Below are 27,313 nucleotides of genomic sequence, written 5' to 3' on the forward strand. Positions count from 1 at the left end.
GGGCACACTCTTGGTGTAAGCATCTGAGTAGCCCTTCTTACTCAGTGTGCTTACTGATGTGCTTTAAATTAAGCATGCATGGAAATCTTGTAGGACCAGGGACATATAACACAAACAACTTTTCCCTCCAATATGCTTCTGATAGGTAAATAATTAAAAAAGAAATTCACAACAAAAAACTTCAGATTCAGTGGGTGCAAAGGCCGTGTCTGTATCTGTGACCCGAATGATGCAAAATGCAGTGACAGTCCTTAACACATAGATATGAGTGACAAAAAGCTAATATGCAAATAGTGCTATACGTGCCGTTTCTTAAATTTGTGCATAAAACTCATTTCAGATTCCAATATATGTGCAAGCTATAAGCTATATAATTTCTCTTAACACACACTTGAGAGCTCATCAGTGATGGGAGAAATAATCTGAATAAATGCCTTTTTCATTGCTCAAAACCTGGGAGGGAGCAGCAGTATTTGGGTTGCCGGGAGGCAGTGGTCAGGCTCCGGGCTGGGTTTCGGGGTGTGGGTGGCAGGGAAGGGGGGGCGGCTCGGGGTGGGAGAAGCCCTGGTCCCTCGGTGGGAATTACTCAGATCCTCGTCCCTTTCCCAGCCCCGCCGCGGTAACATTTATTGCAAAAGCAGGAAATTGCTTATTACTAAACTAGCTGGCAAGGGAGCGGAGCCGATGCTGTTCCACACTGGCACAGCACTCGCCTAGCTGCTGCTTTCCCTGCCTCTCCTTGTTCCTCTCTTTCTTCTTCTTCTTTCCCCTCTTTCTCTCCTCTCTCCCTCGCTCTCTCCTCTTCTTTTTTTCATTTTGGCTTCTATTCAAATGTGGGTCAGGGGTGAGCGGCTCCCAACGTCACAAGCTTGCAAGATGGCGCTGGGAGGAAGGCTGTGAGATGAGGAACAGGCTGGTATAAACCGAGAGGACAGGAGAGGGAGAGGAGGAGAGGGGAAAGGGAAGAAAAGCTGCTGCTCCAGATGCAATAAGAAGGTAACGCGGCGCGGGGCGCGGGCGGGGGCGCGGGTCCCGCGGGGCGGCCGGGCGCTGCCGGGCTCCGCGGTGCAGCCCAGCCCCGCTCCCCCGCTCTTTATTTGCAGCCCCGGTGATTTGCCCATCTGCACGGGTCCGCTCGGGAGACTCGCCGGGGTGGCGGGGGTGTTCCCTCGTTCCCTGCCCTGCATCAGCCGTGCCCGGCACCGGCGGTATTTCCATTGAAAAAAACCCCGAGATGGTTTTTCTGCTCTTGCCCCCCTCTCTCCGTGCCCCGGGCCCCCTCCCCTCGCTCTCCGGGCGCGCTGCCCCGTTGCTTTGGGGGCCGGGGCGTGCATCGGTGTGCCGGCCACCGTGCCCGTCTGGAGCTCGCAAAGGTTGGTTATTTGGTTGAAGCGGCTGGAAAGTTTCCCCTTCTCCCGTGCCATTTGTGTGTGCGCGCACGGGTGTGCGCTGCCCCTTCCCCGGCGGCGCTGGGGTCGGGGCGGGGGCCGCAGCTGCTGCCGCCGGGGCCGGCCGGCGTGGGGCTGACCGGCGGGGCGAGCAGGCAGCAGCCGCCTGCTTCCCATTCCTACCCGTCCCTTCAAGTGAGCCGTATTGTATTTTATTTGATTTTATTTTTTTTCCCCGAAAGGAGGGAGCGGAGCCCCGGGGTGCCGGGGGGCGTGTTTGTGCCGGGGATCTGGCCGCATTGTGGAGAGGGCAGGAAAGGGGCTCCCGGGACTCGCATCGCCTCCTTCCCGCCCCCCGCGGTCCATCCGCCGGCCTGCGAGGCTTCGAGCCAGGCCGGCATCCCCCAACCCCAGCTCCGGCCCCAGCCCCACCGAGCACCCCCCTGCCCTACCGGGACCGCGGTGAACTTTTGCCCCGGCTCCCCCCTTCCCCGCCGCCCCCCTCGGCCGCTCGGGATGGCGGAGGGACGGACCCGCCGGCTCCGCTCGCTCTGCCCGTCGCTGCGGGTCTCTGGCTTTTGTTACGGCCCCATCTCGGACGCAATGGACGGAGCAGGATCGCGCACCCTCCCGCGGCCAGGGGCTCCCCGGACCCTGCCCGCCGGCTTTGTGCCCCGCAGGAAATGCACGTTCCCCGGCCGCGCTAGCCGGCCTAGAGCTGTCCACCCGGCTAAAAAAAAAAAAAAAAAAAAAAAAAAAAAAAAAAAAAAAAAAAAAAAAAAGGGTACGTCCAAGCTGGCAATATTGTTGCCGAGGCGCTCGACACGGCAATTGAGGGAACGGGAGGGCTGGTCTCTGCTCGGTCCCGGGGGCACGGCGCCGCGAAGCCCTACCGGGCTCTGCATCTCCCGGCGCGCCGGTGCCGGTGCCAGCTCGGCGGCGGGGGGAGCCGGGCTTTTTGTGTTTTTCTGGTTGCATTTAAAAGCGAAGCAAAGCCGGCGGGGGGAGTGGGGGCGGGGGAGGCTGCGTGCCGGCCCCCTGCGCGGTGCGCGGCCCGGGGAGCCCCGCGGTGACCGCAGCGCCCAGCCCGCCCCCGGCCCCTTTGGTACGGGGCGAGAGCCGGCGGGGAAGTCAATAATTGACTTCTGCTTGGCCGGGTCCCAGGTGGAAGTGGGCACGGCGGCGGCGGGCGGCTCTCGGCGCGCCCCCCGTTATCGGGGCCGCCAGCCGCGCTCCTCCCGGGGGCTCCGCGGCCGCCGGACACCGCGCCCGGCCCCGCCGCCGCCCGGGAACGCGTATGGACACACGGGGCCCGGGCACTCGAATCTTTCTGCTGCGAAATCCGCAACCTTTGAGAACTCGGGTGGCCTGGGCGCTTCCAGAGACGGGTAACTTGGCGTTAGGATGTGGGAGTAGGGCGGGGGTATACGCACCTTTACACAGAATTGATGAATTGTATGTGGAACGCGGCGTTTTAGCAGACGGTTACCGAAATCACTCGGGGTATTACTTAGCTGTTAGAATAAATCTCAGAGAGCAGCCAGAAACAGTTAAGAGCATCAGAATTACATTCTGCTAATGAACCGTCCTTTGACCAAAACTGGTTTAAATTTGTTGCGGAATGCTGTTTATATTTGAATAGCTCCCATGTTTTTCCAGAAATTAAGGGGAAAACAATATGCAATAGTCACTTTCATTGGAAAATGTCAGAATTATGAGCAGATGTTAGCTATGCTTGATACACACAGTGTCTAAACAACTAGTATTTCAAGATGACCTACTGCTATTTTTTATTACTCAGAACTATTGTATATACTACAGCAGCTCTGGAGAGAAAGCTGTAAATGACTCCTTTGGATTTCACAGCAAATCTACATAGGGAAAATGACACATGGAAAGAAAATTGACTTATTTCCACAACTGCAAATGGCCTCCTTTTTGCGCCTTTTCATTAGCAATCTAATCCTAAAAGCATTAGGAGCAATTATTTGCAGTGGTGCCTGACATTCTAGGTCTAATTATTTAAATCAGTTTAACTTTTGATGGTTGACCCATTAGGTCAAATCTGTGTGCCCTTTGTTATATGTATTAAAAAAAAAAAAAAAAAAAAAAAAGAGGGGGGGGTGTCTTCAAACTTGCCACCTGCTACTGACATATCATTTTAGCTCTGGAGGTGACCAGCATTAAGAATAAACGCCCTCTTCCATTTGTTAGTTTCCATTCTAACATGGGTAAGGACACCCCGTGTAAGTGCCTTGTTCTTTGACATCTAAAATCCACTGCTTAATCACAAAATCACGGCAGACTTGCGTGGCCGCAGGAGCGCAAGCAGGAGGAATGGGAGAGTGTGAGGATATGGCAGGTTTTCCTTATGTCATGGTTCCTCATCTACGTGAAATGCAGATGAGACTCCCACACATAAAAGGGATGATTTTTCAGTATTTGGGGGGAAAAGCTTCTTCCAAAGATCTAGGAGAGCTCTAAATCTTTAATGCATAAGGAAATAGCTCCCGTTAGTATTCACATACGTTTCTGGGTGGAATGACTTATGGATGTGTAGATAGTAATAAGTATTGCAAGATGCTTGAAGCACTTGGTATCACGTGATGCGCTGTAGTGTCAGTGCTGAATTGTTTGGCAGAAGCCGATGTGTGACAAGGGGTGGGGGGAGAGAGGAGAGAAAGAGAAGGTGAGAGGCCTTGTTCCAGAAGGGTACGTGTTCAATTTATTTTGATTTGTTGTTTAAAATAGCTAGAAAACAACCTAATGCTAAGCAGTTTGGCTGTGAATGGATTTAAAGTCTCTAAAACAGCCACCACGGCCCAAAATTGGCGGTCACAGCATGAGATTTGAAGTTGTGAACAGCAGATCTTGCAACGAGAGTTGTCGTTTTCTAGCATCTTTACAGCCCGTAGTAATTAAGAGCTGCGAAACATAAACTGTATGTTGTGCATTCCTTTGACCTTGCAGAAAATAGTATGTGGCTATTCTTTGAGCTCGTGCTGCCTTCTTTGATGATAGATGTAGGGAAATGGGATGATGTTTGAAAACGGAGGTGCACTGACTGCAGCATTTAACCCCGTCATCCAGTCTGATGAACATATCGCAGCTTGACAGCCAGAGCTATTGGTAGGAAGACGTTGCCATGTTTTCTCTCCAGAAAACCAAGTTTCCCATACCCTAACCAAATCTGGCTGATAAAGTGTATGAACAACACTGCACCTTCTGCCAAGAGCCAGGGAAGAATGCTGCCACAAAACGGCATTTCAGTGCTGCAGCAAATGTGGTGTTGGAGTGGAAGAAAGCAGAATCACATTTGTGACATAGCCATTATATTGGCTGTATTGTGACAGGCGAAGCTCAATGGGAAGGGACCATTTCAGCATCAGCAGACATGCCTTCCCTGCTGGGCTTGGAGAAAAATTAACAGGGCTCAGCTGTGGCATTGCAACAACAGAGCGTCGACCCAACCGTAAGCAGGAGAATTTTAAATATGTTTTAAAATGTTAAAAAATGTTAAATATTAAAAAAAAAAAAAGAGAAAAGATGACTTCTTTGGTTTGATGTGGATTGAACACCAGTGACTGAGCCATTAGGCCTTGTTATATTGGTTTTTGTCTTGCTGTACTATCGGGAGCAAGGACAATGCATCGCAATAGGGATTTCGTTCTGCTGTGCAGTAGCTCATTGGCAAAGAAACCACATTGGTTTGTTCAGGTCTCTCACAATCAGCAGTGACAGTGTGCTTACTTCTCCCAAAAGCAGCAGGGCAATGTTATAAAGATGTTCCTGGGAGTTAAATTTTCTTGTTCAGTTAGCATCCCCAGGTTCCAATAGGATGTCGATTTTAAGCCGGGTTTCTTTCCTTGAAGCGTACGTGTATTGTGCTAGCTGTCCAAACTTGTAAGTTACTCACGCTTGTTTGTAATTCCTGGAAAGAAAATTCACCCTCCAGTGCTGACTCCCACAAAACAAGGAAGAAATGAAGCAGTGAGGTCAATCCTGAATTTTAAGCTGACACAAAAGGAGTTGTTACAATAGCTGTAAAGGAGGAGGCTACAAGACAGCAATAGCTGTACCTGCTGTAAGTGACAGGTGGGAGAAATTCTGTTCTTTTTCATCTGTGTTTGGATGATGGCCCAGTGCTGGCCTCAAACTGCAATCCAGGATTAATCCTCACATAGTGTTTTCTTTCTATGTATCAGATTTCTCATTTTGTTAATAAGCACAGCCTAGCATGCACTTCAAGTCAGCTGTTCTGGAGTGGAAGCAACAGGGTTTTGCGTTATTGAAATGACGGCTCTCATGCTTTCCTAGAGCTCGTATTGTTTGACCAGGGCAGGGCGGAGAGTGATCCTTGTAATCACAAATCCTAAACAGGGATTCTAGTTACTGATTTTACTTAATGGAAAGGGGTGGGGAATGCAGTTTATCCAGGATTACATATGTATTATATCACATTTTCAGATGTGCACCCTGCGGATTTGAAGGGGCTAAAGAGTGATCTTTTAAACTGAAAACCTCAAGCAGGCGTTTGGAAATGGACCTATTGTAGGAAGCTTCCTTCACTTTCTCTCTCTAATGGAGAAAAGCCAAACTGAGCCATCCTGCACAAAGTGTCAGAGGACACACACTGGCAGCTAAACTGGGAGTAGAAGGCTCTGAGTCTTCAGCTGGCAGTAAGAAGAGTTCAAAGAAGTGCAGGGATTGGTTTCCTGCTCAAAACAGTCATCAGGGAAACCTCCCAATGAAAGTGTCCCTGAAAACGGGGAACTTCTTGCTTCTGTTGCTAGGGGTTCTGAGAGATCTGTGCAGGAGCTAGGAACAGCCTCCTCTTGTTCTTCCAGCTTTAGATACTGGATGGAAAAATGTGTCAATATTGTCCTTGCCCAGGTTCTGGATGGGAGGCAGGAAACATTTCATGTCTGTACGCTGGCCCGAGGCATTTGCTGTCCTTCAGTCCCCTGGGCGAAGGAAGAGGGGATGGCTTTCCATAATATATCAGTTTGCCCTATCCACTCCCTTCCCCCGCTGAACCAAACACTGTGCAAGATAAAATTGTCTTCACATCAGTCCTTTGCCACGAGTGTAAAAAGAGATACACGATGGAGTGACTGGGGAGAGGCCTCCTGGTAAACAACCTGCCTGCTCCTCATGCTGGGCTGGTCCCAGTCACCCCTGGAGCCGTTTGTGATGACATGGGTGGACAGCAGATTCCTTCCCCTAGATGTGTGCTCATTTCCCGTTGTATAAAGAGCCATTCAGCGAGGCGATTCCGTTTTCTGGGAGTCACATAAAGACACTGCCATGTAGGACTGCGCTTGCTGCATTTACTTCTGCTGTCAAGATGCCACCAGCCAGTTTGACAGTTTAAAAATCTTTTCTCTTGTTTGAAAAAAGAACAGAATAGAGTAATTTGCATTGCCAGTTTTAACTGAGAATTGAAATCAGCCAACAGGAAACATTATTTTAAAGCTTGCTTGTTTGTCTATGTGGTAGTTACTCTCCAGCAGAAAGACTGGATCTCGCTGGTCTGTACCTATTAAAACATGTTGATGTGCAACTAAAACAGCTTTACATTTCATGTTAAGCAGAAGGACAGGGTTAACACATTCAGGCTATGATTCAACATGTAAATCAGAAACAAAATTAATTTACTATGTTATTGTTTCTGAGAAGTGACTCAAGAAATTTCTTACATAGCATTAAATTCAACGAGATGTTAAACCTGAAGATTTTGAAGTGTTAAATAAAAATATTTGTAAAATAACCTCTTATCAAAATACTTTCTGATGACCTCCTGAGGCCCCTTCCTGTGTGACTTATTCTGTGATTTTTATTCAGCTCCAGTTTAAACGCGAAGTAAAGGAAGTGTTCTTTGAGCAAAAGTGAACTGATTATTTTCTCGTTTTGTTGCTCTTTTATGAGTTTGGAACTAGCAGATACTAGTTTCTGACACCTAGTTTTCATTTGGAGGGAAGTCAGCTTTCCTGCCCTTCTGCCCCTCCTCAAATCTCAGTTGCATTCTGCAGTCTGAAAGAAGCAGTTCTTGAACTAAACTGAAAGAACAGCCTCTCTGTCCCTTTGCAAGAGGCTCCTGGTGTGAAGGGTCAGTAAACTGCCCATGGATGCAGCAGTAAAGCAGCAGCTTTCTCTGTGGAGGGACAAATTCTCCTCAAAAGTTCACTAGGAAAGACATACAATTGAAGAATGCTTTTTTAAAACAAGACCTGTTGAAAAGAAGTTTGAAATGATGACAGTGTATAGTGAGACTTGTGCTGTTTTTATTTGATGTTGTTTCCCCTACTCCTGGAAAGGTGAGGTGCTTTGTTATTCCCAGTTTCTGTTTACCCTTTTAAAGTATCCAGAACAGTCCTCATGTGGAACTTTTTTGCATCAAACTCCTCAAGTCCTTGAAAAAAGCTCTTTGTTCTTTTCTAGGCAGCTCAAATGTTCTTTGATAATGTGATATTAGTGACATGATTATGCCCAGTCTTCAAAGAAAAAACACAGATGTCCTTCTACGCAGGGAAAATATCTACCAAAATTGTAGATGACAAGGATTCCACTAAAAATTATAGATTTGTGTGCACAGCTATGAAGTGTACAAAGCCAGAACCATAGTACCAGAATGCTCAATAATGGGAGTTTTGGCATGAGAACAAGAGTTGTCTTGAAATTCTTCAGATGTCAGCAGAGTGATGTTTGGCTGTTTTTTAAAAGAAATGTAAATTACGACTTGAAAAGTTTTATATAGAAAACTTGGTTATAAACACTTGCTTTTATGAATCAATGCAGTGGTTGAGTATTTTCCCACATTTAATTCTTCTGGGTGAGCTCGTAGTCCAAGGAACTCTGCTTCCATCCCTGATTTAAACTTTCCATGCTATGGTCATGAAGGAAGTTAAGCAACTTCAGTTCTCTTCATCTTTAAAGTATGAAGAATACAATGTCCTTGGGGTTTTTTGTGTATTTATTTTATAAATGCTCATCATATTTAAAAGTTTGCATAATGGGACCCTGACCTTAGCAACAGCCTGTAAATGCTGTCATCATACACATAATTCTAATAAAGCTCCAAAATGGTCAAGTTGCCAAAGGACTAAGGCTTTAGGATTATGCAAAACCCACAACAGGGGAAGGAGGCTAGAGAAGAAGTCTCTCTAGTCCTTCAGAAATGCTACATTTCTTAGTCTCCACTGTACCTTATCAAACAAGGCCTTCAAAGTTGTAATGAAAATTGAAACATGCCAGCTGTAAAAAATACTCTCTTTTTGCTACAGCACTGGAAGTATTAATGAGACAATATTCCCCTGCAGTGAGCACTGGGAGTTTTCAGAAGGTTGGTTCTGCACTGTCTGTCTCTCCCTGAAAATAAGTAAATGTCTCTAAATAATCCCCTCCAGGATGCACCAAGCAGCAGCTTGTATTTTCGTGTCTTCCCTCCCCGGGTTGCGTGGTGCAATGCCAGTGCACGGCGTGACGCAACAGTCTTGGAAATTCTTGGAAAAGCACTTCCGTTTGCTCTAGGTAGAAATTGTGTTGGCAGCAAAACCGACTCTGCTGTTTACAAGCTGGCAGCATTCTTAAATGAACTCCAAGAAAAGCAGTTTAATGTATGCGGTTCTGCGTATCCATCCAAATGCAGAGGTGTTTGAGACTGTTGGCCTGTTATTATGGGTGGTGCCTTGGAGAAGGAATGTCTTGAGTATTTGCCCAAGTGTGGACCTCTTTTTAGCAGCTGTAGTCAGCTGGTTTATTCCAGTCAGGCTGGGTCTCCCAGTTTCTGGTTGCTGCTTGTAAGGTGATGGGTTTAATTGTTGTATTGATACTCTTCAGCTCCTGAGTGAGGGAAAAAGTGACCTGAGCGTGGAGAGGAGACCATCAGCTTCATTCTGACAACCTCTGTTTTGGTGGCTAGAACAGAGTTTGCTATGAGAATTTGTTCGCCACTGATACGTTGCCTGAATCCGGAAAAATAATTTCATGTGTCTGTACCTCTTCACCTCTGCGTGTGTAAGGCCACGGTATTTGGAAGATGGGCTGAATTTCCATTAGCATTTAATGAACAGAAAATAACAATAGTAGCTGCTATTGTCTAATATTTCACCCTGTTAATTGTGAAAGAGGATTTCAGGCTGAATGCCGTACTAATAATTCAGAGTCTTGTAAGTGGAACCAAATGCAGAGAAAATGAGTACTTTTGATAGAGCTGTAGTACTTGAAACCATGCATGGAGGTGTAACTAACCATAGAGGACAGTCATGGAAGGAAAATATATTTTAAGGGTCCTGCTGAAATGCTGATCATTGGAGTATGGAATTAAAATACCTGCCTATCCCGAAAAGACATCCTTTCAACTCAAAGATCTCAAAATGCTTTCACAATTAGCAGCCTGTGAGTTATAGCTGTGACTCTGACATATTCATGTAACCTTTTCTGTGATGTTTAAATGGCTTTCTGAAAGCTGCAGAAGGTTTCTTCCTTAACGGAACAGAAGCCACGGCCATAGCCCAACAAACCAGCTCCAACTCCCATTAGATGTGAACAACCGATTAAGCACTTCAGTTTCCAGTTTCCCCGTTTCACTCATAAGAAGTGAAACCTCCCTCTCCTTCCCAAATTTTGAGAGTTCATATGAAGTGGGATCTGGGCTACATGACACCAACTGTTCCATTTCAAAAGACTTATCAGTTTTCTACCTAATGCCCTGAGCATCTAATACCATATGCCAGAGGCCTGGGATGTTCCCTATCCTTTAACTGGTTGGACAAGAAAGGGGGAAAGGAGTCCAGGTGAGTTCAAGCAAGTTTCCATGTGCATCTACAGTGCCATTATTCAGAACATTTGCCTATTTGTGCTCACTTCCTCTGTGGTTACACTTGGACTCCTGCTACCTCTGTGTTTATCTAAAACAGCTTGGGTTGTACCCTTACCAAAAACTGAAAAACCCAAAGCACCCTCCCTAAAACTTCCTGGAGCAAAAGCAAAGCACATTCCCTTTTGAGGCGGAGGGGAAGCCGCTGCATTTCAATGGCTTTGACCATCAAAAGTGGTGAGTGGGAGGGTATCTGACAGCATCAGTGCTGTGGATTGACTGGCTGGGGTCACATTTTTGCAAGTGAGAAGGTAGCAGCTGTCCTTTGAGGCACGCAGAATGCAGCATTTCAGGGGATCTTGCAGGTTTTTTTTCCTATAAGAAGTGCTCCTTGCTGTGCCAGGCTGCTGTCCCCTGCCCCCTTCGTGCCTTGGCAGGGGGAAGGGGCTGGGTGCCCATCAGGAGCGCTTCTGATGGCACACAGAAAACAAGTCTGCCTCTGCTAAACTTACACGTTACTGGAGACTAACCAGTCAAATTTGTTGCTTTAATTTTAAGTTCCCTGCTTTGTAAATCTTCAGGGAAGGAAGGACAGCAGGATCTCAGGTGAAGGCAGTGTAATGCCAGGGTGGGGGATTCCTGTCGTACTGTATTTTAAGAAAATGCTTGAAATTAGAGAAGTGGAAAGGTCATATGAACATGGTGGTTTTGTAATAAAATAGAAATATGAACAGTGCAAACTGGTTGTTGGTCAGATCACAGTCTTCGTGGGAAAATGTCTTTAATAGATGTCATTGTAAGGCCAACGCTGCACTTGGCACCAAAAATTAGATTTAATGCTATGAATGGAGATAAAGCCCATTGCAGCTGACAGTATACTTCCTGACCATGTCCCCAGCTAAAGAGCTTGCAATGCAAGGCCCAAATAGGTGCTGTATAGATAACTGGCTGGGGGGGTCAGATTCTGCAAATGCTTACTCAGGCACTTTGCTTGAACTCGGTGTGACTGCTGGAGTAAGAACTTGCACAATCCAGCCCTAGGAGTGGGGCTGGAGCCTTAAAGCTGTTGGGTAAAACAGAACTGCTTGGGGGGTTTATTTATTTTCCAAGTGCCTGGTGAGAGAGGCTCTAAGTAGAAGTCTCCTTCCGACCCTGACTTGCATGCCTGTTTATTTGCTGTAATCACCTGTAACCTAAAATTGCAAAACTCCTGTGGATACACTAATGATGTCTTTGTAAAGTTCCCCTAGCAAAAATTCAACCGGATTTTAAAAGCACGCGCTTCTTTCAAAATACTCAGCTATAAAGTTCAGTCCTGCCAACCTGGTGGGCTGAGAACATTTTGAAAAAGGTCAGAGGGCCACATTGAATGCTATGGGTCCAATTTCCCAGGTTGATTTGTTGCCTGCGCTCTTTGAAGGGAGTGGAGCACCTGCAAATCCCCTTCTGGGGATTCCCTTAAAATGTGGGGAAGCCTCCAACAGGTGTGTGGAGCTGGCATGGCTTTGGCCCAAGGTTTGAGAGGTGTGGCTGGGACACGTCTGAACCCGCACTTGGGCTGGAGCAGGGAATCAAAGAGGCTGTAAGTGGTAGCTGCTCTCAGCTCCTCTCATTCCCCTGAGCGCAGGGAAGGGATGCTAACCTTCACCAGACGGAATTCAGGAGCTGTTCTCCGTGGCTCTGCAGCCTGCTAGGAAGCAGCAGTGGGCAAGGGAGCTGCAGCTGCTGGTCCCCCCCTCTGAGAGGCAGCGGCTTGGCTGCCGGGGCAGATGCTGACTAATTGTATCAGGAAAGAAGTGGGAGGCGATATAGCTGATTCAGATCCCTGCTTTAAAAACCCAGAGCCCGGCTGAGTGAATGCCTGATTAATGTATTTTCTTCTCAGATTCATTTGCTTTGAGGTCACAGTTCAGAGGCTCAAGAGAAAACAGGCAAGACATTACGAGTCTCGCTGGATGTGTCACACACTCGCTGCCTAAGTGCTCTCCGTGCAAAAGGCTTTGACACAGGGAAGTCCCAGACAGACTGCGGTGTCAGGGAAGGCTCTGGCTGGCAAGTCTGCTTGAGTAGGGGTCTGAATCTTTATTTTTCTTAGGAGGCAGTTCCCTGGCTGGTATTAAGAAGTCATTCCTCCTAATAGGTCATTGGATCTTCTTCATAAAATCTTTCTGGCTTATTTTAAGCTTAAGGTTAACAAGGCATTCTTTTGCTTTCATTGAAAAGAGTGTAAGCACTTCCTCTGAGTAGGAAATAAAAGCACGATTATTCACAGTAAGTCAGTGTTTACAATGAATAACTGGACAAACAAAGTCCAACTGGAAGAGTACACCAATGCTACTGAGACAACAGACTTAAATTCTGTTCATCCCCAGAAGTTATAGAGAAAAATATGTTTTCTCCATCCTGCTTCTTGTCAGCGGATTTGTCAGAAAGAAATCTACCTCCTTCTCAGTCTAGTTTTTAGTGTACTTGCTCTTCAAGAACAAGTCAGCACAGTAATCCCATTTCACGTTAACTGTTATGAAATATGGTGTTAACATTTTAGCCCTATGCTGGCAGGAAATAGGATTTAAGATTTTTTTTTTTCCTTGAGTATAAAAGAGTTCAGGAGCAGGATTTAAAAATAAAAGATCCTTACAATCCTCTCTCTGAGTCAATTTTCATAGCTTAATCTTTCAATTCATCTAATTTGCCTATTATGCAACTTGGCTTATGATTTTAACTATGATAGTCTTTAAATGCAAGTTGACACTTCAGATCCCTAATCTGGCTTCAGCTCCTAGTCCATAGTGTCTGCTTATTGCAATTTATGCTTTGGTTATCTAACCTGTGGGATTCTTTTATTCTTCCCCAGTTGTGCACATACTTGCTTTTCCCAACCATTCCTGCATACTTGCTGTATCACTGTAATCTCCTTGTTCCCTGGGCTGTGTTTATTCCTATCTGTTTTCTCTGTCTCTTTCCACACAAACTTTACACCATGCTTTGGGTTGTCCTTCATAAACACAGCAGTAATTTCTTCACTCCGAGCTACTGCAGAACTTCAGAGAGCCACCAAGTAGTTGCAAGTTACATCCACGCAAGTGTTGGTGTGGCATCTGTTTGTGCACAGACTCTTTAGAACAGGATCTGCGTTTCAAAACTCTCTGCAAACGCCCTTCCTTATTATAATACTTCAAGGCCAATTGCCACAATTTTTTTTTTTTCCTGACTTGGATGAAACTGAAATCCCAGTAAATGAAGCATCACTGCAGATGCGTTTAGGAACAGGGAAAATGAGGAACTTTCACTGTTAATTGCAGGAAAATCTGGCTGTTCTATTGACAGTGGCCTTCAGCTTCCCTTGGTATACTTTTTAATATTTGATTAATTCTTCTGCAGCAGAAGAGTCATATGACAGAGTTTTAAGGAATAATTCAAAAGAGACAGACTTCAATGTATTGCTGCTTTGTCTTGCCAAATACCAGTGGTTAGATTGAAGCCCCTGATTGTACAATTCCCACTTACTCTTAACATCAAACCTCCAGCCTATGTCAAAGTCTTGCTTTCCAGAATTGCATGTCCTTACATCTAGGGGAAACTTGTGACTGATGGAAGGTTTGATATCAAATGCTCTCAAATCCCACTGAAATCAGTAAGCTGAGGCTGCTGATTGCTAAGATCAGACCCAAGATCAAAAATGCAATTTGGAGATCACATCCCTCCTGGAGCTGGGTCACAGAGCCTTGGGGAGATGCAGTAGATAGTTTTTTTTCCCTGCCAGGGACAGTCCTGAGCCCACTCATTAAATTGTTCATTATTTGTTATACACATATAAATGTTATACACATCTCTCTGTTTAAAATATACATGTATAATACCAGACATGAGTGTTTCTGTGTGCAGTAGCTGTCGAGTTACACTTGACATTCAGTTGCAACAGGAAAAAAATGGGTTTTGGTACTTAGTGCTGAATAGCAGAGGCCAATTCATCAAGTTTTTCTATTGCAAAAATGCTAGATCCGAATTTCTTAAACACTGTGTCTCTAATGGCCCAGAGACATGACAGCACATGTGAAGCACATAAAGGGGAAGACACAGGACATGAATTTTTCTACAGGTTTTAACAAAGCCAGAATCTTCCGTGCCCTCTCTGCTCTGCCACACAGAACAAAAGCCCCAGGGGTTTTGTTTCTAAAGTCATTTGAGAGCTGCCAGCACAAAATGAAAGCCCCAAGGGTTTCTCCAGTCACTGAAGGGGCACCCACCACCTATAAATGTGGAAATGCAACTGAGCTGCACTTTGAAAGTGAGAGGGCAGTGGCCTGGCACAGTCACTGGGGGAGTCATTGAATTAGCAACACTGACACAGTGTGGAAGTCCTGAACTTGTGCTTAAACAAGTGATTTGTTTGAGCAGTATGTGACCTACTGCATGCTGCTGGCTCGTGGGCCCCACATCCTTAATGCTCCCCTTCCACCTTCCCCCTGTCTGTGCCTAAGTCAGCTCCCCTTTGGGGACGCCTGATGTGGCACAAAACCTGCTGGAAATCCTGGTCATGCTTCATTTCAGACCTGGCCATGAAAGATGCCTGGCTCGAACAAGAAACGTGCGCTTTCCTCCACTGATTTCTAGGTGGGACTGCCACCACGGTGTCTGGAGGTGGGGGTTACACAGCTCCTGTGAGCACAGGGCTGGTCCCAGCATGGTTCCATGCATGAACAGGCGTGCAGGGAGCAGTGGCTCTCCCAGAGACCCGGGCTGCAGCTCTCCAGGACGAGCAGGGCTAAGGCACCACGGCAGGAGCAGGAGGGCAGCGTGGGCAGTGCCAGGGCTCTCAGCAGGGGAGTGTGGGCACTGCCAGCAGTGTGGGCAGTGCCAGGGCTCTCAGGAGGGCAGCATGGGCACTGCTGGGGTTCTTGCTTCAGCCCCTGGCTGCCTGAATTCCCGGCAGGCAGAGCTGCTGCGTGGCCGCTGTCACGGACAGTTGCACCTGACGTGTGGGAGTTACTTGGCACATGGTGGATGTAGCTTCCCATTGATTTTTGGTGGAATTGATTTATAGAGCTATTTAATGGAATTGATTCTTTTTACAACTTTTCCCCCCTCTTAAAGACCAATTGTTTTTCTTGAGTGATGGCCGCAGGTTTGTGTTTATATATTAATATGCTCGTGCACCCACAGTCCCAACTGTGTTCTCTCTACTTGAACTGCAAAAGAAAGTCTCAATCTCAAATGCCATCTTAAATCTTAATATTATGTTTGATGTATGACCTGGAATAAATTAAACGTGCTAGAACTTGCGAGATGAAATCCTAGTGGTGGGTATAACCACAAAGCAGTGTTCTATTAAGCCAAGGACTGTCGAGAATGTCTGTTGTGGTTGTGTCTGGGTTACGAGTGGCTCCCTTCGGTTTAGTGTAGGTGGATATTTTTATTCTGCCTGGCTTGTGAACAAGGGGATGAAACTTCAGAATTTACTTACAAGAGGAGTAAGGCTCTGCTGACTTTTCCTTCACAAGCCTATAGGTTGGAACCACATTTTTATCCTAAACCCAGAATTTTTATTGTATTTTAATGTATTTCATTGATAGTTACTCCAAAGTGGTTTGTATTAAGGAAACATTATATATTATACCTGGAGGAGTACTATGAGAAAGTGCAAATATCATAATTCTCTGTTACTGTTTGTACTTTGTAGGTCAGTTCTGTCAGTAAGTTCAAGTAACAAAGTAACAAATTTGTGTTGTGGTTTTGGGCTTCTTTCTTATTCCCTTCCTTTCTGTCTTTCCTCTTTCAAGAAGCACTGAAATAAACATGGGCAGGATCCTTACTCTGGGTGTGACTCCTGAGCAGATATGCCACCCAGATTTCCAGATCAGAGAGATTTAAATGTGTGTGCTGAGGGCTTAGGGTCCAGCTAACAACTGCCTGTCAGGATACAACAAAATAATCTCTGAACTAGCCAGCACCCAAGGCATACAAGAAATTAGTAATCTGAAAGTACCTCCTTGAATGGCAAAGTGAAACAAACATCAACTGTCACAGTTGTGTGTGATCCCTGTGTGAAATTTAGCCAAGCAATTTGGCAGCTGCATGTAGCACTAACTGGATCTTCCAATTGGTCTGATGTAGCTGTGAGCCCAGTCCATTTGGGTAATCTAATTATCACCACAGAAGTGAAAGAGATGGAGACAGCAGTAGTCAACATCCTATTTGAATAGAAAAGCTCTGAACTTCATCACTGCTTATGAAAACTTCCACCCATGGCCAGCTGTAATCTGGAGTCATCTAAAAACTGCTGAGAATCCAGCAGGGCTCACTCCTGTGCATCTACCTTAGGCTGTGAGTTTAACAGGATGGCCAAGAATAATATCATTAGGATGCTGAGTGTGCAACTGCTGCAGGAGTGGGCTGTCCATGTGAACAAAGCTTAGCAGGAAAACTGTAGATGGTGGATGCATGATGCAGAACAGATAATAGCAGAGTATCCAGTTGTCCTGTATCTGCAACTCCAAATACCACGCACCATTAATTTTGGAAAAGGACTCCAAATGTAAGCAAATTGCTTTGACCCAGATTTTCAACTGGTAAAGGAACCTGAATTCGCAGGCAAGGCAATATGGGCCCTTTTGCAAAACATGGTATTTAAATGTGCCTCGCTTAGAGAAACTTCCGCTGACAATCAACCTTCACCCTGTGCCCCAGAGAACTCGAGACTTTATTCAATGTCATAGTGATCCTAAATGGCAGTCTTTGAGAGGGAAAACTGTATCCTTGCTTTGTTAATGAAACTGCAACAGCTGAATTATAGCGTAGTTTTACAGAGGTGTTTTATATACCACAACTGCATTGTAAACTAGATTTTGTTTGCTTGGAATTATCCTAGTGATTTCTAGTCTGTGTCTGGCAGATGTGTCTCTCTCTCTAACCATCACATGCCCTAAGCAATTACACAGAGTTAACAAAACCTAGAGAAGGCAACTGCTCTTATCTGTCTTGCCCCATGCCAAGTCTTTGCCTTCCACCCTCTGCTGGGAAATAGTACAAATTCCAGGCATTCTTTGGAAGGGAGAGGGTTAAATTTAAAGAGAAGGGTATCTTGTCTTTCACCACTACTGTGGTGGAAAGATTTTAACTCTGCCTGTTCCCCAGAGGTGCTTTGTGTGATAATATGTCCTTGTGGGATAGGTTGGACATTAAGGATCTGTACTGCCAAGTTTCTTCATTGTCATATGGACAGATTCAGGACATCAGAAGATGCATTTACATGAGAATACATGATTTCATAGTTGGTGTTATGTAAATTGGGCTATGTTTGGCTTAGGGACTGCAGAACCCTAAGGCTGTCATTGGGCTGTACCAGCACAATCTCTTCCCTGAAGAATGTTCCAGTCTAAATAGTAGATGGCAGTAGATAGCAGATAATAGTAGATAGTAATAGTAATACTAGATAATAGCAGATAGTAGATAGTAAAGCAGAAGGGAAGAGAGGAAGCAGAGACACAAACAGATGCATTATTTAACCAAAGCGGTGTGACAGATGCAGAGAACTAGGAGAACCTAAACTCCTTCAGTTACAGTTTACTTTGCTACCAGAATAGACAACTGTTATTATAGCACTCTTTTTTTCATCCTTACTCTTCCAACTAAATTAACTTTCCTTGCCTCAAGGACTGACACAGTCCCTGTACAGTCTTCTGGCTATCTTAGCTATTCCAGAGAACTGGAACAACAAGCACACAAACAAGCCATTGCACATTGACTGATCATTGCTTACTCTCTGTACTTGGGGCTTTAGCTCATGGCAGTGAGAGGTAACCAGTCACAGCCTAGGACAAAGCCAGCCACACAAGTAGCAGTTGCTTCTGGATTTGCACAGCCACTCATCAGTCCTGCTTGTTCTAGAGATGCCTACCTTGCATTTTGGTCTGCAGGTTCCTGCTGCCTGCCCACATGGGGTGAGGCCAGGCAGCGCCAACACCACCTCAGGCTGCTCTGGCTCCACTTCAGATCTTCAGGAGCACCTTGCTAGTGTTAAAAATTCCTTACCAAACTCCTACCTTACAAAGTGTTTGAGGGACTGCATTTCTGTAATGCCTGGATTTGGAAAGCTATGGGATGGAAACGAGTATTCTCTAGAAGATGATAAACAGGACCAAACAGTTACTTACTCTTTGTGTGTTGCCTTGGTAAATTTAAAGACTTCCGTGTATTAAATGATGCAATAGCAAATTCCTTACAAAAAAATAAAATGTCTGTAATCAGATAATGGTTGCTCTGGTGCTAGTGCTAATATGGCATTGAATATCTCTTGGTTTGGCTTCCACGATTCAGGAGTGAGGGGAACTGGAATGGTGTTTACTGAGCCAATAAACTTCTCACTAAACATAATTCATGAGCTCTAGCTGGCTAATAACCAGGACCTCAATGCTCTAACAGTTGGCCCCATACATATTAAAACAAAGCTTTATTTGAAGTGAAAACTTTTAGAAAAATAAACTTCAGGATTTAGTGGCCTCTAATACTGTCCGGCTCCGCAGGCCATGAGAGCTCTCATAACTAGAGAGTAGGTCTTAAAATATTTCTATTGCAGTTTCTTTCACCAATGCTGAAAGACTGCTTGCTCCAGAGATTGCCTTGGCATAATTTTTGTTTGCTATTTTCAAACTTAGAGGAATCCATATGCTTCTTTTAAAATAGCACTGTGCAGGGATTTTTCTTCCCTATTTATGTTAAAAAGTGTTTCTGCTGGCCATTTGAGTGCCGTAGGCAGTCAGCCATTCTTCAGCTGTATGAAAAAGGTGAAGAGCTGAAAGAAGGTTTACTCTTTATAAGACGGCATTTTAAAAATTCCTTCCATAACCTTTCTTACAGTCCTAGTTTTTCTGTGGAGAGATCTTCATCTGAACAGGTTTATTTAAACACTTGCTAGATTATGTATCAGGATTTCCCTTCCTCTCCTCATGAATGAAAACCTGTGCTTCTGCAGGTTCACTCAAGGAGTGCTCCTCCTTGGAGCACTGCAGAACTTCAGATCTGGATTGGTTTCAGATCCCCATCATTTCCCTGTGTGCAGAAGAGTATTCTTGTGTTCTGTGTTTGTTTAGTTTCTCATGAATTAAATTTACATTCTTAAAGAATCCTGAGCAGTTCTCAGAGGGGTGTGGGTCAGCGGTGGCTCTGCTCTCTGGGGCACGTGTCATTTGTACTGGGGCAGAGTAGTTCATTTTTAAGGACAGGGAATCACTTCATTTAGATTTCTGCTAATGGTTTTACCTTCTGGGGAAGCCTTGCCACTGTGCTGCAGCTTCTTCCTTGGATGGATGACGAAACAAGGCCTGCCTGCCTCCTGTCAGATGCTTTGAAGTCTGTAGATGAAAGATACCATATGAATGCAAAGTACTTGCCAGTTAATGTCAGCAAGTCATTTTGCTTGTACCTTGATGAAAAAAGCTTTATTGTCAGCCTACAATGAATTGATCTGCATATGCACCAGTAGTTCTTTCCCTTTTTACTTAAGTCTTTTGGAAAATTATATTGACTACCTCTCAGAAAGATAGAGGGAGGTTAAATAACAAGCAATAAAGATTATCGAGGAAATTTCTCGTCATGCGATACCTTAAAGATAATAATATTTTGAAAGGGAAAGAAAATAACAGCTATGCACAAGGAGTTTCTGCTAAATACTGTCTCGTTCCCTGCCTTTCAGGGATTATTTTCTCATGCAGAGCTAAGCCCAGCTCCATCAATGCATAGAGAAGTTCTATTATTACACACTGATTTGATAAGATAATATAATTAGTGTCTTGGTCCATTGATGCAGACCTCTACTGTCCAAAACCAACATTAGGTTATTAAATCAATTCTCGTATTTGTTACAGTAATAAGATAAAATAGCATTATTTAGATACCGCTTGTCTAAACTTAGATAAGTCGTTCAACCGTATCTCTGTTTGCTTATCCACATTCTTCTTCTGCTTTTAAAAACCAGCACAAATTCATGAGGTAGGTGCAGGCTTTGGATTTCCTGGTCTTTATTGTGTGCTGTGGCAAGGTCTTCCCTGTCAGTTATTTGTGTCCTGTCTGTGTGGCTCTGCCTCCCCTGCAGCAGATGGGCAGTGAGGAAATGAGGGCTCCAGTGGATAAATGCAGCAGCAGCAGCTGCTTTCAAGAAGGGTATCCATGAGCAGGCCACAAGTGAGATGGTGTCCGGGCACTAATCTGGACAGATACCTACTGGCAATTTCTGCTGACACACAGATCAGGAGGCCTGGAATTGATGGCTAAACTGGCACAGAGCCAAAGTCAACAGAGAAAAGAATTTTTAGGCAGAAAGGCAGGTCTGAGTTTCCCAAATTACAGTTGTCTTGGGGAGCTTGGGAGCCTTCTGGCTCCAGAGCAGGAAGAAAGGGGCTTTGCCAAATGCCTATTTAATGTATAAATGCTCTCCCAAGCCCCTAGTTCATAGACTGATACAGCTATTTAATATTCTGCTGGAAGTGGGTTGACTTTCTCAAAGTTTGTACAAATTGGTTTTGTAGGTAACCTTCGATGAGTTTTGTTTTCTGGTTGTTTGGGGTTTTTTGGCTATAGAGGCACAGACGCTATTGGACAATGATAGATCCAACCTGATGTTAAGGGATCATGGTGTCTAGTCAGATCTGTTGTTTCTAAATATTGTACATTAACTTGTGCTGCAGACCACAATTGTCCTCTGTCCCCTTGTTCTCTAACACCCTTATTTGCATGGGAACATCCTGCTTCTTGCACATGTGAGGATTTCCAGGACGAGGGCTGAGCCCTGCTCAGCTTTGTTCCCAGATTCTGTGGTGGAACACAGGACTCTTTGAGAGCGCAAAGGGCCAAGTAGTGCTGCTGTGTGCTCCTGGTGTGCTGCTGGTATGACTGTGCAGGGCCAGGCAGGGAGGAAAGGCTATTTAATGGGGCCATGTGTTACTGGAACTTGCCATCTAACATTCCTCGCTTTCCCCAGTGTGTTCTCCCCCTTCCAGGCTGGAATGCAGTAATTGCCATACCAGAAGGAAGCCATGATCTGTCTGTCTAGCCTGGCATCCTTTCTCCAAGACAGGCAAACACCAGATGCTTGAGGGAAAGGTACAAGGACTCCTAAAACAAACAAATATGGTATAACTTGTGCGTAGAGGAAGTTGGTGGTTGGCTTACGCCCTGAGGTGAGGGAGTTTCTAGCCTTCACATGAGTGTGTAGCTGGGTATTCTCTTCATATACGACAGACTTGCACTCAAGCCATTCTCTCAGACTCCCTGTCTCTGGAGTTGGGTGCCACGGGACAGCTCAGCTGCACCACTGCACTCTGCATTGCACTGCACTGCACTGTGCTGGCGTGGTCCTCAGTCCCCACCTTTTGTAGCAAGGGGTCTGAGCTCCACCGTGTGTTGCTGATACCATTGTCTGCAGAGAATGCCAAGAGTCCGTGTTCCAGGCCGTGTTACCAACTGACAGGATTTACTCTGTTCAGTCAAGTGTGACCTGAGCTCTGCCCTGCTCCTGTCTTCGAACACGAGAGCAGCAGGCTTGGCTCCATTGGTGCTCAATCAAGGCCACCAGCAGGGGACCACGGAGCCTCTATCAGGAGTCCTGATAAGCGCTGCTATCTGGTTTCCTCCCTCCTGGTGTTCTCCAGTGGCCAAATCTTTCATCACAAGCTGCACATGCAAACCGTGTCCTGCTACACAGGGACCTTTGCAGGAACTGGTGTGAAACAGCCTCCAGCAACTGAAAACATGAGGGAGAGAGGCCTGGGGAGAAAGGAGAATGACCTCAAGTGATAGCTTCATTGTCTGGTGCTGATGTAGAAGTCAGTAATATGCAGACCTGTGTTCACCTCAGGGATGAGGAAGGGGAGAGTGCTCTTTTTAATTATATATTGCTAATTCTTTCCCACCCTGGGATTTCCTTGCATTCTGAGGCATTCTTTCATCTGTCTCCTGTTTAACAATCTGAACTTGCTTGAGAAGTTGTTTTTCTTACTTGTGGAAGACTGCATTGGAGCCAAAGTGTTGTTTGCCTAAGATCTATAATAAAAATTCTTTATCCTTATTTTCCTTCCTCTCCAGCTCAAAAAGGGGTGGCATGGAAAGTAGCACGTACTCCATAGGGAAGATCTTTTGGGTTCAGCCTATTTAGTAACCACAGTTACCAGACTGCTCTCACTTCAAGCAGTTGGGCAGTGTCCCTTGTGCTACCTGGACTTCTGAAGTCTATGGTTCTGATGTGTTGCAAGCTCTCCCAGCGATCCCAGGTAAACTGAAGCAGAGAGGTTCAGTCTCTTCCCAAGTGGCAGCTAGGGATTGACCATTACCTGTCATTTCTCCTCTGTGAAGTGATTTTTGCTGAGCCTTTTGATGAAGAAATACTCTGTCCAAGCCATTATCTAGGCTGTGGTGTTGTAAGACCCATGATGAAGCTGTAAGAGGCCCATACTACTTAGTAAGCTGGGAACATACCTTGTTGCTAACAAACAACATGACAATCTCAAGTCTAAAACTTGAGAATTACCCTCTTTGTAAGGCAGTCAAATCAGTAGCTCATGGAATGGTCTAGATCCAGGTCCATTGGCAGACTGCAGCTGATGTGGCTTGGGTCTGGTGTCTGGCTTTTTTTAAAGTAATGCCGTGAATATTTCTTATCTGCTGTTTTCTTTTCCTGTTTTTTTATCAATATTCTTTTTTCTTCTGATAGTTTAATTTTTAAACAATGCACATGGTCTGATAGATTGAAACAAAAGACAGATGCAGAGCCAGAGGCAAGTTTCTCTAAATGCAGCTTTAGATTTGTAGGCATGGGTAATGAGAATAATAAAAAGTATAATTTTAGTTAGCTTATTTTTAAGTGGGTGGGAAATGAGCATTTTCTAGCGTGGAAGTGGGGAGACTTCCTTATGCCACATTCAGCTCCAGCATAGCATGTAACTTCATCATTTGTGCAAGCCACTAATCCCTGCATGGGCATTCTCAGAATTAAAATGCTCTTAATTTAATAGAATGAGATAAATTATATTAAAGTTCCTTTTAATACTGAATACTATACAGAGATACAATGTGGTTTAGCTAATTCACTTTAAATTCACAGCTTTAGTTAATCTGAATTAAGTTTCCCAAGTCCTGCGTGTAAAGACATCTTTATTTAGAAAAAGTTGCTGTTGTGGAAAGAGCAATGGACTCAGCCCTGTCCCGAGGCATTCTGGCGTGCAGCTTGCTTGTTCCGAGACAGAGAGTTTCTGGGCATTAGCAAATTGTCTACCACATCCTTTTCTTCTCCTCTCAGAACGCCCTCTGTGCCACCTCCTAAAATTGTGGTTTCTGAGCCATTCCTCTGAGTAACTTGCTCTGGTTGTATTTTGCTGGGCAGCTGAGGAAACAATATTTCAGCAACTTGAACCATTTTGGAGCAGGGACAGTTCAGCTTGTCCCGAAAGCAGTCATGAACACACCCTTTGGTCTGAAGGGCCTGTCCAGTGGATGTTCCCTGTCCAGGCCAGGTACAGGGGCAGGGAGCAGGATTGGGGATCTCTTGTGCATGGCAGAGATTTGTGCAGTAAATCCAGACTCGTGCTGCGTATAACTCGGAAGCCAAACCACGAGAACAACTGTCTTTTAGGGTCAGAACTTAGCTGAGAGGCTTGCTCCTGAAAATATTTACTTTTCTGCTTGAAAATGATCTTGTGGTCATGTTACAGTTTTCTTATGAAAAGAGAAACTGGTCACATGGGTCAAATCCAACCATTTAGGACAAACCCCTAAATGAAACTTACTGTTTGCCACATGCAAGGAGTGCTGGACCATGTAACTCTCACTGCAAGTTTCACCCAGTTCACTTCATAGTTTTCTGTCAGGGCACTGTTTTCCAACCCTTGCCCTAATGAGAAATTGTTCATAGAACAGTTGCATTGTCTCACGGGCTGCTGGGGTCAGAGATCAGCTGGAGGGGGATCACTTGGATTTCTCTGTATTTTTTCAATTGGAATTTCCAGTATGTTGATCATAGATGTTACGAATAGTGGGTAGAAGATAATGGAGTAGAAATTATTTCTTTGCACTCCATCTTTGAGCTGGGGTACATAGATAGACGCAGTGAGGAGAAGGTGGTTTTCCATGGGCCAGCTGATGAATTCATGTTCCTTCCACCTGGTGAAGTTCTGCCTGACATGCTGAAGTCTCCAGAAGCCCTGAAAGCATCATGCACTGTGCGTGCGTACTATAAATAAACTTTTAAAAACATAATTTAAAAACACCTCTGGCAAAGCACATGCTTAACTGAAACTTGTTTGGTCAAGGTTGACTCAGTGGTGTAGGAAGAAGATGGGGAAAGAGCAAGTGGGAGCAAATAAATGAAACCTGCTGTAAGAGAAAAGCCTCTTGTTTTTCATTTTCAGGCTGCCCAAGCTCTTGGCATGTGAGCTTTGGGAGATCCCTAGTGACTTTCTGGATATTTGCCCTTGGCATGCGTGTTTGTGAGTGATCTGAGATTTCATTAACAAAGTTAGTTAACCTGTTAGAAAAAGATCAGATAGCTGGGAATCATAGTTGATTCTCCAGTTCTAAGAATCCAAATAACTCTGGCCAATCAATTAGACAAAATAATTTCAAGAAGTCCTCTTAATGAATTTTTATGTGTTCCACCCACAGTTTGGATAGCTGCAACCCTTTATTTTAAATGGACAACTCTTTTGATCTGCACAGAACTAGAGGAGGTTTGGGGAGATGAAACTCTCTGAGGGTGAATTGCTCTGATAGTATCTGTGGAGGTATATAATCTATATGATCTGCATTGCTGCTGTCTCAAAGCAGGTCTGACTTACCTGCTTGTTTTTTAGGTTGTATGAAAACACGATGCATCTTCAAGCAAGAAAAAGAAATCTAAACTCTTTAGCTGGGGCACTAAGGGGTTAAAGGCATTGCCCAGCCCCTGTTTCAAGGCAGGCATCCACTGGAATAAGGTTTTGCTGCAGACACAGGCTGATGTGCTTGCAGCAAGGATTGCAGCCTTATCAGTAAAGATAAACTTGCAAAGGCTTCCAAACCCCTGTGTCCCTGCCACTTGTTTGGGATCCTTTTCCAGAGACCAAGAGAAAATACAAGATCTTCACCACGATAGATGCTACTTCCAGAGGAGGCAGCCAGCAGACTTTGCAGACAGACACCATGTATTACTCTGTGCTTTGGAACAGGTACAGGAGATATTAGTTTACCTGATTCAAAATAGTACTTGAGACCTGCCAGTATCCTGTGGGGTTGGCCTTTTCCCCTCACCCATCAGCCTTTTGTTGGACAATGCTGGGTTTTGTTGCCCTCATTGAGTTACTTGCCATAGCTAATTTCTGCTGCCAAGCAACCTCCAGGCTTTACTACCCATTTGTTTGCCATTTCCCACAAATACTTCGAATGTTACATTATTTTAATCCTGAGGTGCTGAGAGGAGGGTAATGGAGATAGTGTTTCTGTTAAAAATGCACAGAATCAGCTACAGAAGTTTTGGGCACAGAACAGACCACTTGAGTTGCCTGCAAAATCAGTCACTATGGTAATATTAGGTGTTAATTAAGGTGTAGCTTTGTAAGTAATACACTTATTTCTCTCTCCTCCTGTTGTGAAACATGGCAAAACAGGAGATGCAGAAATCAAGCACCTGGCTTCTTGAGGTCAAATTCCAAAAGTCTGCATTGAAAAATGCAGAAGTTATTCCAGATGGGTGAGAACTGGCACTCTTTTTCTGTCCAGGAAAATTTGTGCCATTCTGCAGGCTCAGCCTCTTGTTTTGCCACTGAGCCTGATTGACACTTACATGTGTGTGGCCTTTTTACACAGTGGTGGACTTAAGTTTGAAAATCCAGACATTTTTGGACTGTGACAACAGTTGGTATGCTGTTTCAATCGGTATTTTATTTTTTAAAAATTATATATACTATTTTAAAGGGGAGTATGGCAACTAATTGCAAAAATCAGAGAAGAGAACAATTTACAGGAACAATTTAAAAGTTGCTCCCAGTTGAGTGCATTTTTAATGTGAAAAAAGAGACTTATTTCAAAAATTTCTCTTAAACTTGCAGCGTGATAGATAAAGCTAGTTCTGAGAACGTGAAAATGTGGGCTCCATGTGCTAAAGCTATTTGAAAAGAGGTGTGAGTGAAGGGGCTGAGGTTGGTGTGAACGTCAGACTTCCTGCCTTCTGCACTTTCTGTGTCGCAGCTGCAGCCCGTTCAGAGTGTGGCACTTTGAAAAGGGACTCTGAACTAGCCCAGCCTTTCAGCGAAAGACAAGCTGCAGCCAGAAATTCTGGCCCATCGAAGGATGACAAGAGGAAGAGCTTTGTTACTAGCTTGTGTTTGATCTTAGCAACTTTTTTTCTGCTCTCAGTAGCATGCTAATGATACCTGTGGGAGCTGAAAAATGGGTGAATTCCTGCTAGGGTGCGGACAAGTTTGCAGTTTAGTTCTTGTCCTCTTCTTCCCCTGTGGTAAAAATTTTGGGGGCTGTCCCAGATACATAAAAAGGAACTTTTTCCTAGAATAATTTCTGTCCTCCATCTGCTAAGGAGTCTGAATCAGAAAGGCAGTAAACAGTTGACTCAGTTTGTTTTGTCTCCTCTCCCCCTTTCTTATGTTTGAAATTATGAGTATTTATGGGAAATGACTGGCCTGAAAGTCTAGGGCAAGTCTGAGCTGCCCATAAGCCATTCCTTTTCTACAGTTCAGTTTTGCCTCGTTTATTTTAAACTTTAAAGCTGAAATGCCAAGTACATCCTAAATCCCCTTTTGTTTCAAGGGCTAGAGTTGCCAGCTTCACATTTTTGGCTCTCATGTCCCTCTTGGTATCAGAGGACCCAGTGGGGCGGGCAGGCTGCACCCTGGGTCAGAAGAACAGGGAGAGGGTGAAACAGAAGAGTGCCAAACTTGGAGGCAAATACACCCCAGTTTCTGCTGCTGCCCAGGGAGAGGGTCTGCGAGGCTGCGATAAGGGATGGAAGGAGACCAAGAGGCATGGGTGGGCCCCCAAAGGCGGTGATCTGGATGCCAACGTATCTTGCTCCAGCTTTGCAAGGAGCAGCATGCAAGTGCTTCAGAGGGAGGGCTAGTTGTGGTCTGTG

The 27,313-nt window shown here is 45.0% G+C and overlaps 1 protein-coding gene across 2 annotated transcripts in view; it reads left to right on the forward strand.

Moving 5' to 3' along the window:
* Positions 1-911: 911 nt before the first annotated feature.
* HIC2 (HIC ZBTB transcriptional repressor 2) overlaps positions 912-27,313 on the forward strand; it is a 70,349-nt gene continuing 43,947 nt past the window's right edge. For both annotated transcript variants that reach the window (XM_058422872.1, XM_058422871.1), the window contains exon 1: positions 912-996. The gene's annotated coding sequence lies outside the window, so the exon portion shown is untranslated. The remainder of the gene's footprint in view (positions 997-27,313) is intronic.

Source organism: Hirundo rustica, chromosome 17 (assembly GCF_015227805.2).
Source record: "Hirundo rustica isolate bHirRus1 chromosome 17, bHirRus1.pri.v3, whole genome shotgun sequence".
In the NCBI taxonomy this organism is placed as follows: domain Eukaryota; kingdom Metazoa; phylum Chordata; class Aves; order Passeriformes; family Hirundinidae; genus Hirundo; species Hirundo rustica.